The sequence below is a fragment of the Pan paniscus genome, chromosome 7 (assembly GCF_029289425.2).
Source record: "Pan paniscus chromosome 7, NHGRI_mPanPan1-v2.0_pri, whole genome shotgun sequence".
NCBI classification, from domain to species: Eukaryota; Metazoa; Chordata; class Mammalia; order Primates; family Hominidae; genus Pan; species Pan paniscus.
In genome coordinates this window covers 142,243,720-142,253,505 of record NC_073256.2, presented here as the reverse complement: position 1 = coordinate 142,253,505, position 9,786 = coordinate 142,243,720, and positions in this window count along the sequence as shown.

Here is a 9,786-nt window from a genome sequence, read left to right as displayed (position 1 = left end):
CAAATAGTTCCATGACAACAAAAATTTGTTAATTTTCACCATCGGGAAATTGGGAAATGAATTATGGAGCATCCATAAGATGAAATTGTTTTGCAGTTGTCAAAAAAATGAAGTAGGAAAAGGGAATATGTCAACAGCCCTTTCTTCTCCTCCAGTGGTTTCACGTACAGTCCTGCCTTACCCCGGTTGTCTTCCTTGTTGCCTGTGACCATGTCTTCTCACTGTATTTGGCCCCACACCTAGAGGAGCACCTTGAAACCAGTGGAGGGTCCACAGGAGCTGGTGAGTAGTGGAATGCCACGGAGCTGGGTTCCCTGCTACGTAACAGCTGATCTTCTGACCCTCCTGAAACCACCTCCCTTTACAGACAGGCAGTGGCAACATGGCAGTGGAACCCAGGCCTCCCACTTCTTAGCCCAGGGCTCTTGCACTTCCCCAAGCCCTCAAGCCTTTCCCATTAGCGTCCAAACTCAGGGTCTCCTCATCACTGTCCTTGGCTGTTGCCACAGCCTTAGCTAAGATGTCTTTCTGCCAGTCTGTCCTCTACATTGTTGCCAGAATATCTCTTAAAGCACAGCTCTGCCTTAGTCTAGTTTCTGGGTGGTCACAAATGAAGTCCCACCCCACTGGCCAATCTCACATTATCTTCCATTAACCCCTTTTAAGAAGAGCCTTTGACTGGGCCCGGTGGCTCATGTCTGTAATCCCAGCACTTTGGGAGGCCGAGGTGTTCCGATCATCTGAGGTCAGGAGCTCAAGAATAGCCTGGCCAACATGGTGAAACCTCATCTCTACTAAAAATACAAAAATTAGCTGGGCGTGGTGGCACGAGCCTGTTAATTCCAGCTTCTTAGGAGGTTAAGGCATGAGAATCGCTTGAACCTGGGAGGCGGAGGTTGCAGTAAGCCGAGCTCACCCCACTGCACTCCAGCCTGGGTGACAGAGCAAGACTCCTTCTCCAAAACAAAAAAAAAGAGAAGAGCCTTTGCTCCAGCCACCCCCATGCCTGGCAAACCCATGTCACAGAGCTGGGTTCCCTGCTACATAACAGCTCTCACCTTTGCCTTTGTTTATACTTTTTTCTCCTCCACCTGCAAAGGGGATTCTTCCCTGGATCTGCTTTTCTGCTGGGACCCTTTTCCATCTTTTTATACCCAAATCCTACTGATCCTCTCACAGGTGACCTCCAGGAAGCCTTCCTTAGTCACAGTCTTTCCCTCCATTCCTCCTACCCAGTGGCTCGGAATTCTGCCATTTATGGGACTGATCTCTGCCTTTAGGCAGGGAGAGTAATCACCACAGAGGGTTTCCCTTCCAGTCTCCCCCGCCCCTGGGACCTGGCATTTCCCAGGCAGCAGATGCTCAATAATGACTTGAAAAATGATTAATGAGTAAACCAGAGCAATGGATTACTACAGGAATAATTTCCAAATGACTGCAAGAGTAAATGAATGAATTGGCCTGAATTCGTGAAGGAATGATTAAAGCTGACCTTGGAGTCTCAGGGTCACTGGTTCCTTTTTCCCCAGATAATTGAAAGCCAACCATGCACGGGTCCCTGTTGTGGTAAAGAAAGTCCAGATACACACTAAGTTTGCAACTTTCTGGAGATTCCATGAGGACATCCCAGTCGAGAAACAACATAAACAGTAGCCACAGAAGAGACATATAGATGGCCAAACAAACATAAACATACAGTCACTTTCACTTATAATTTTTAAAACATAATTTACAATGAGACATGGTTTTGTTCTTCTGTTACATGTGTAATGCTTAATTGGCAGAGGAGGGGAAACAGGTAGTCCCCAGTACTATTGGTGGGAACATTACCATATCTAACATTTGTGGAAGTCAACCTGGAAATGAACTTTCAAATTTTTAACTTGCAAATAGGTGTGCCCTTTGACCTAGCAATTTCATTTTAACAATGAATCTTAAAGAAATAATTGGGCAAGAAGACAAAGATGTATGTACAAGAATTTTGGCTGAGTGTGGTGGCTCATATCTGTAATCCCCACATTTTGGGAAGCTGAGGAGGGTAGAGTCTTGATGTCAGGAGTTTGAGACCAGCCTGGGCAACATAGTGAGACCCCTCCCCCACCCATCTCTACAAAAACTAAAAAATCAACCAGGCATGACGATGGCACATGCCTGTAATTCCGATGCTTGGGAGGCTGGGGTGAGAGGATCCCTTGAGCCTGGGAGGTTGAGGTTGCAGTGAGCTATGATTGCACCATTGCACTCCAGCCTGGGTGACAGAGTGAGACCCTGTCTCTAAAAAAAAAAAAACCTTGTTTCTAAGAACAAAAAGTAGGAAATAGTATGTCTATCATTAACACTCTAAACAATTTATGCTTTATCCGCACAATGAAACAATCAAATCCTGTACGACCATTCAAAAGAATGAGGGAGGGCTTTCTGCACAGACAGGACATGATACTCCATATCATTAAGTGACCAAAGCAGATGACAAATCATATGATCTTTTTGATATATGATTAATAATTTTTATATGTGAATGGAAGCAGTATGGAATTCTATGCACCAACATGGTTAAGATTGTGAAAGGAAGAAACACTTTTGTGTTTTTAAATAAATAATCAGTGATTACTTTTATCATCAGGGAAATACATGATAGAGACAGCAGAGGGTCTTGGTTTGGGTCTCAGCAGCCCTGTTTCTGTTTTCCCTGCTCCTGGCCTCTGCTCAGTCACCGCCCAAGTCCTCACTCCCTGGGAAAGGCTGCCCCAGCCCACTTTTTTTCTTTTCTTTTCCTTTCTTTTCTTTTATTTTTTTTGAGACAGAGTTTCACTCTTGTTGCCCAGGCTGGAGTGCAAAGGCGCGATCTCAGCTCACCGCAACCTCCGCCTCCTGGGTTCAAGTGATTCTTCTGCCTCAGCCTCCCGAGTAGCTGGGACTACAGGCATGGGCCACCACGCCCGGCTAATTTTGTATTTTTAGTAGAGACAGGGTTCCTCCATTTTGGTCAGGCTGGTCTCGAACTCCTGACCTCAGGAGATCCACCCACCTCGGCCTCCCAAAGTGCTGGGATTACAGGCGTGAGCCACTGTGCCCAGCCCAGCCCACTTTCTAGAACAATGGAAACAATGGTATTTTCTACAGCAGCGTCAAGAGCAACCTCCAGAATAAACCATGGGCTTACTTCAGTCCCTGCACAAGGGAGTGACGGTGTGATGCTGCTACAGCTCAGGGAAAACAGCACTGGGCAGACCTTAGTGACAGGCGTCCTCTTCTGGGCCTTGCCCATCTTTGTTTCAAGGTCACATTGCCTGTGGCTACTGCACTAACCACTCTTAGAACTCACTGACTTCATTCACAGCCCCAGGATATGAACTAACAAGGCTTGGGCAGAGTCTCAAATCAACCATACTAAGGGGAGGGGGAAAGGGTGTTATTTAACCCAGAAGCTCCATGGAAAAGAGACAACATAGTAAAGCAGTATTTGCTAACATCTGTTATTATTATTATTATTATTATCAATTATTTAGAGACAGGATCTCACTCTGTCGCCCAGGTTGGAATACAGTGGTGTGATCATAGCTCACAGCAGCCTTGACCTCCTGGGCTCAAGCGATCCTCTTGCCTCAGCCTCCTAAGTAGCTGGGACTACAGGCATGCACCATCATACTCAGTTAATATTTTTTAAATGTTTTTGTAAAGACGGGATCTTGCTATTTGGCCCAGGCTGGTCTTGAACTCCTGGCCACAAACAGTCAATGGCTTTGGACCTAATCTCTCTGAGCTTCAGGTTTTTTTCATATGTGAAATGAGATAGTGATTCCTATCTTTTAGGATTGCTGTGTGGAATAAATAGATTGTGCATGAAAAATACTTAACTCAGTGCCTAGCAGATAATAACTGATCAATAAATAGACATTGCTATATTAATCTTGTTGCTGTTACACTTTGGTTTGTAGAAGGTGACGTGCCTTCTTTACCTGCCCTCTCATCATGCCAGCTGGACTGTTTCAATGGGGAGAGTGCCTGGCACCACCGGGAACTTCATCAGCAAGCATAGGACCCCTGACAAGCAGTTGGCCGTCAGCTGATTAGAATGTCAAGAAGGAGATCCAACTCTAAGCTGCCTGAAGCTGTCTTAGGGAGGAAGTGAAAGAACTGCAAGTGAGAGACACCAAAGCCTCGAATGGGTTAAATTGTGTCTCCCCACCAAAAAATGTTCAAGTCCTAATCCTCGATACCTGCGCATGTGACCCTATTTGAAAATAGTGGCTTTGCAGACGATCAAGTTAAGATGAGGCCATAAGGGTGATCTCTATACCAGTATGACTGTGTCCATATAACAAGGGGAAATTTGGACACAGAGACAGACATGCACATGGGGAGAATGCCACGTGAAGGTGAAAGCAGAGATCAGTGTGATGCATCTACAAGCCCAACACCACCAAAGATTGCCAGCAAACCACCAGGGGCTAGGAGAGAGGCATGGGGCGGATTCTCTTTTGCAGCCCTCAGAAGGAAACAGCCCTACCGACACCTTGATCTGGACTTCTAGCCTCCAGGACTAGAAGGGACAACACATTTCTGTTGTTTAAGTTACCCAGTTGGTGGTGCTTTCTTATGGCAGCTCAAGTTAACTAATACAGCGGGGTATACTAAAGACAGGACAACCCTCTCCTTCTTGCCAACTGTGTGACCCTTGATAAGTTACCTACCCTCTCAGGGGTGAATTCCTTTTTTCTGTGTAATGGAGTTTTTGCTTTTGTTTTCAAGACAGGGTCTCACTCTGTCATCCAAGCTGGAGTGCAGTGGCGTGATCACGGCTCACTGCAACCTCAAGCTCCTGGGCTCAAGCGATTGTCCCACCTCAGCCTCCCGAGTAGCTGGGACTACATCACCCACCACCATGCCTGGCTAATTTTGTGGTGTTTTTTGTTTGTTTGTTTGTTTGTTTTGTTTTGTTTTGTTTGTAGAGACAGGGTTTCGTCATGTTACCCAGGCTGCAATGGAGTTAATACTAGTGACTACCACAGGAAGTTCAGTGAGATGCTTATGACACAAATGCTCAGCATATCACAAATGTCCAAATTAGTCACCACTGGAGATCATAAGAGAAGGCCATGAAATTCATGTTAAGTTGCTTCATAAGTATGTGTTTGTTTCCCCTTCAAAATTCTAAAATCTTTGTGGAGGAAATGATTCATCATACTGAATCTCCAACAACACCAGAACAGTTCTCTGAACTCCATAAATGCTTAATAAATGTTGCTTAGTGAGGTGTGTTCCAAATTAGGATTTTATTAGAGTATTTATTAGAGTAAGTTCTATAATAAGAGCTTTTTTTTTTTTTTTTTTTTTTTTGAGATAGAGTCTCGCTCTGTCGCCCAGGCTGGAGTGCAGTGGCTCAATCTCATCTCACTGCAACCTCCACCTCCTGGGTTCAAGCGATTCTCCTGACTCAGCCTTCCAAGTAGCTGGGACTACAGGCATATACCACCATGCCTAGCCAATTTTTTTTTTTTTTTTTGTATTTTTAGTACAGACGAGGTTTCTATGTTGGCCATATTGGCCAGGCTGGTCATGGCCAACAAGACCATGTTGGCCAGGCTGGTCTTGAACTCCTGACCTCAAGTGATCTGCCCGCCTCGGCCTCCCAAAGTTCTGGGATTACAGGCGTGAGCCACCGCGCCCAGCCCTATAATAAGGTCTTGATGCTTTTGCATCCTCAGTCCTGTCACAGTGTCTGCCACACTTAAGATGTTCAATAAATATTGATTAATTAGTATTGAATAAACAAATTAACCTCATGGGGCACATGATTTGGCCTGTAGGATAATTGAATCTATGGTAAGGGGCATTGTTTTATCAAGAAGTAATTTTAGCCAGTTCCTGTTATGATCTTAAACTGGGGAAATACAAAACAATAAGATAAGGCTTATTGAACATTTACTCTGTTGGATCCTGAAGCTTCATTCAGATTATCATTTGCATCCCTTAAAACAACAACATCAACTACAGCTCTTATTTTCATTTTGCCAATGTAGAAACTGAGGCTCAGAGAGATTAAAAACCTTCTCCAAAAGTCACAGTAAGTAAAGGAGAGTCAGGAGTTGAACTCAGGAAATCTAATTCCAGCTTCCACACACTTAACCATTATAGCTTATTACTTTCCTCTTACCAAATAAGTGGAACCCTGCCAGGCTCTTACAATCTAGTTCTAGAATCACTGAGTGTTACTGGCAGGGACATTTAAAGGTATCTAATCTAATGGTCTTTTTAAAAACAATGAAACTGAGAACCCGCAAAGGCATGTGACTAGCCTCGATGAGAAAGCGGCCCAACTGGGGCTTGAGCCCAGGTCTCCCGCCCTCCAGGCTGGTGTGCCTTGGTAGGAGTGTGGACCTACAACAAGTCATTCACCCAGGCCCCCAGCTCTCCATCCCACAAATGGGCAGGGAAAGGCAGGGAGGTATAAAACACCGGCTTCCTACCTTCTGCTTTGATCCACAGAGAAGACTTGGGCCAGAGTGGCCCTGCACATCTGCCTTTCCCCTCTCAGGGAGTCCCTCTTTCTGGGTTTGAGTCTTGCCAGTCCGAACCACATGCGAATAGAATCCCAAAAGCACAGGGCCCAGGCTTTTTTCTGGGTGATGTGCTTTTTTTTTTTTTTATAACTCAGACCATGGCTGTTACCATCCATGGGCTCAACTAATGCAGAGAATTGTAGGACATCTAGCCCTGCTCCTAAAGGAGGCAAAATGATCCTTATCATGCCTGTTATAGCCAAGGAAGGCTGGACCCAATTCCACAGAAGTCGAGATGGCGCTTTTCATTTCAAAGAAAAGACACTATGAGCCTTTCTCATATTTCACAGCATGCTGTGTGTTGCACTTGACCTCTACTCTTGCCCTCAGCTTCCCCAGGTGGCCTCGCCTCCCTGCTGCAGCCCCAAAGCAGTAAAGCTACAGCTCTGGGCCATGGGCTGTGGCTTCAGTGATCTAGGACCTGATTCTCCTAAAAACCACAAATGGATAGTTCTTCCAAAGACCCAGGGTCCTCATAGAACTCTCTAGAAACAGTAATGATCTCCTTGGAGCTCAAACAGTCCCTGAGCTATCAGACCCTGCCAACACCAGGGCTTAATGCTCAGGGAACACATTTTATGAGAGCAACTGTCACTCCTGAGCTTCTGTGGGTCACTTGAAATCACCCAGTTATTTTTCACTCAGCTGAGGGGCAGTATACTTCTGACGGGTGGCTTTGGGTTCACTGCCTTCAACTCCAGTCAGAAAACGTTAGTGCTAAAATGGATCCGGGGTACAAATGGCTGGGTTGTTGACATGCTTTCTTCTGTTGTATACATAAAGCTTCCACATACAAAAACCTATTTGCAAAGAGAGGTCAGATGCTTAAATGTGAATAATAAAAATGCTTATCCATGGGTACTCTAGTTTAATCTCCTCATTACAAGAGGAATCTGAGGCCCAGAGAGAGAAAGTGACTTGTCCAAAATCATACAACTAATATTGCAGCCAGCAATAGAACAAAGAGAGCTCGGGAATTCTGGGTCCCAGTGACTATGGACAACAATTGTCTGAAATTTTACCATTAGAAATTGCTACTCCCCGCCCCACACTACCTGAGTCTTATTTAGGTAAACAGATAGTAAATATAAACATTATCATTGTGAAAAAATGTTTTAAAGACCAAATATATTTATAAAGTTTTTTAAAGTGATCTTTTGTACCCCTTTGTACTCTACCCAATCCCATTCATTCCCCGAAGGATGTCCGATGTTAGCAAATGAGTGTCAAGTCCTTCTAGGCCTTTTTCCATGCACTTAGGAATGTGTTTACAATATATGACTGGGTTTTAAAAATATATACTTATATACTATATGTATGTAAATATAAGTAGAAATTTGTAAGCCCAATTTATATATTATGCCATTTATAAATAAAAAATCAAATTGTTCTGTTTTGAGACTTCCTTTGTTCACCTAACCTTGTGTCTTGGCACTTTTTCTCTCTTTTTTTTTTTTCTTTTTGAGACAGAATTTGCTCTTGTTGCCCAGGCTGGAGTGCAATGGCACAATCTCAGCTCACTGCAACCTCCACCTCCCAGATTCAAGCGATTCTCCTGCCTCAGCCTCCTGAGTAGCTGGGATTACAGGTGCCTGCCTCCATGCCCACCTAATTTTTGTATTTTTAGTAGAGACAGGGTTTCGCCATGTTGGCCAGGCTAGTCTCAAACTCGTGACCTCAGGTGATATAACCGTCTTGGCCTCCCAAAGTGCTGGGATTACAGGTGTGAGCCACCGTTCCCATCCTTGGCACTCTTTCCATGTTGGTCCATAGAATCTTGATGTTTTGTCAATGGCTTCATGGTATTCCATTGTATGGATGTACCACAATTTCTATTTAGCCAATTGTCTATCTTTAGGCATTCAGAATATCTAAAGATGGACAATTGGCTAAATAGACACTGTGGTACACAATGGCTTTTTCTGTTGCAGCCATGGTTGCAGTAAACTTCCTTGTATATAAATCTCTGGGACATGAGCCAATGTTTCTTCAGAAGAGATATCTAGAAGTGAAAATGTGAGATCATTTGTCTACAGAAGGTTTCACTTTAAGTTGTAATGACTCACCTTAATGTTGTCCAAAGGTTCTTTTTCTAAACCTTATTTGAGGGCCCACAACAGCCATAAACTTTTACTTATGTTTCACCTAGAATCATCACAGCAATCCTGTGAAAGCAAAGTATGATCCCTATTTTTCAAAAAAACTCACTAAAGTAGGAACAGAGGAAAAATATCTCAACTTTGTGAAAAGGCATTTACAAAAAAAAAAAACATCTAACATCATACTTAATGGTGCCAACTGAACATTTTCCCACTGAGATTGGGAATAAGACAAAGATGTCTGCTTTCAACATCTTCTTCAACAGGGTAGTAGAAGTTCTAGCCAGTGCAATATAGCAAGAAAAAGAAATACAAGACATACAGATTGAAAAGAAAGAAATAAAATCATCTCTATTTGCAGATAACATGATTGTCTATTTATACAATCCTAAAGAATCTAAAAAACATAAACTAAAATAAACCTCCTAGAATTAATAAGTGAATTAAGTAAGGTCACAGAATACATGATCAACACTCAAAAATCAAATGCATTTGTTTATCCTGTCAATGAACATGGGGAAACTGAAATTAAAAACAATACCATTTACAATCACTTCAAAGAAAATAAAATACTTAGGTATAAATACATATACTATGTCTCTGATGAAAATTACAAAATGCTGATGAAAAAATAAAGACCTACATAAATGAGGAGAAATACCATGTTCATAGACTGGAAGACTCATCATAGTGGAGATGTCAATTCTTCCCAAATTATCAATAGTTTAACACAATTCTTATCAAAATCCCAAAAAGATTTTGTAGACAAAGCCAAGCTTATTCTAAAATTTGTATGGGAGGCAAAAATTTTGAAAATAAAATAGCTGTGATAACTATTTTAAAAAGTAGGAGGAAGCACTCTACCTTGTGTTAAGTCTCACTATGTAGCTACAGTTGCCAGGGTAGTATGATATTGGTGGAGAGATAAACCCACAAATCAATGAAACAGAATAGCGGACTCAGAAATAGACCCACACAAATATACTCAACTGATTTTTTACCAAAAATACCAAAAGTGCAAAAGCAAGTGAATGAAGGAAGGAAACTCTTTTCAACAACTGGTGTTGGAGCAAAAAACAAAACAAAACAAAATCTCTTGTTTTAACTTAAGTCTCATACTTTAA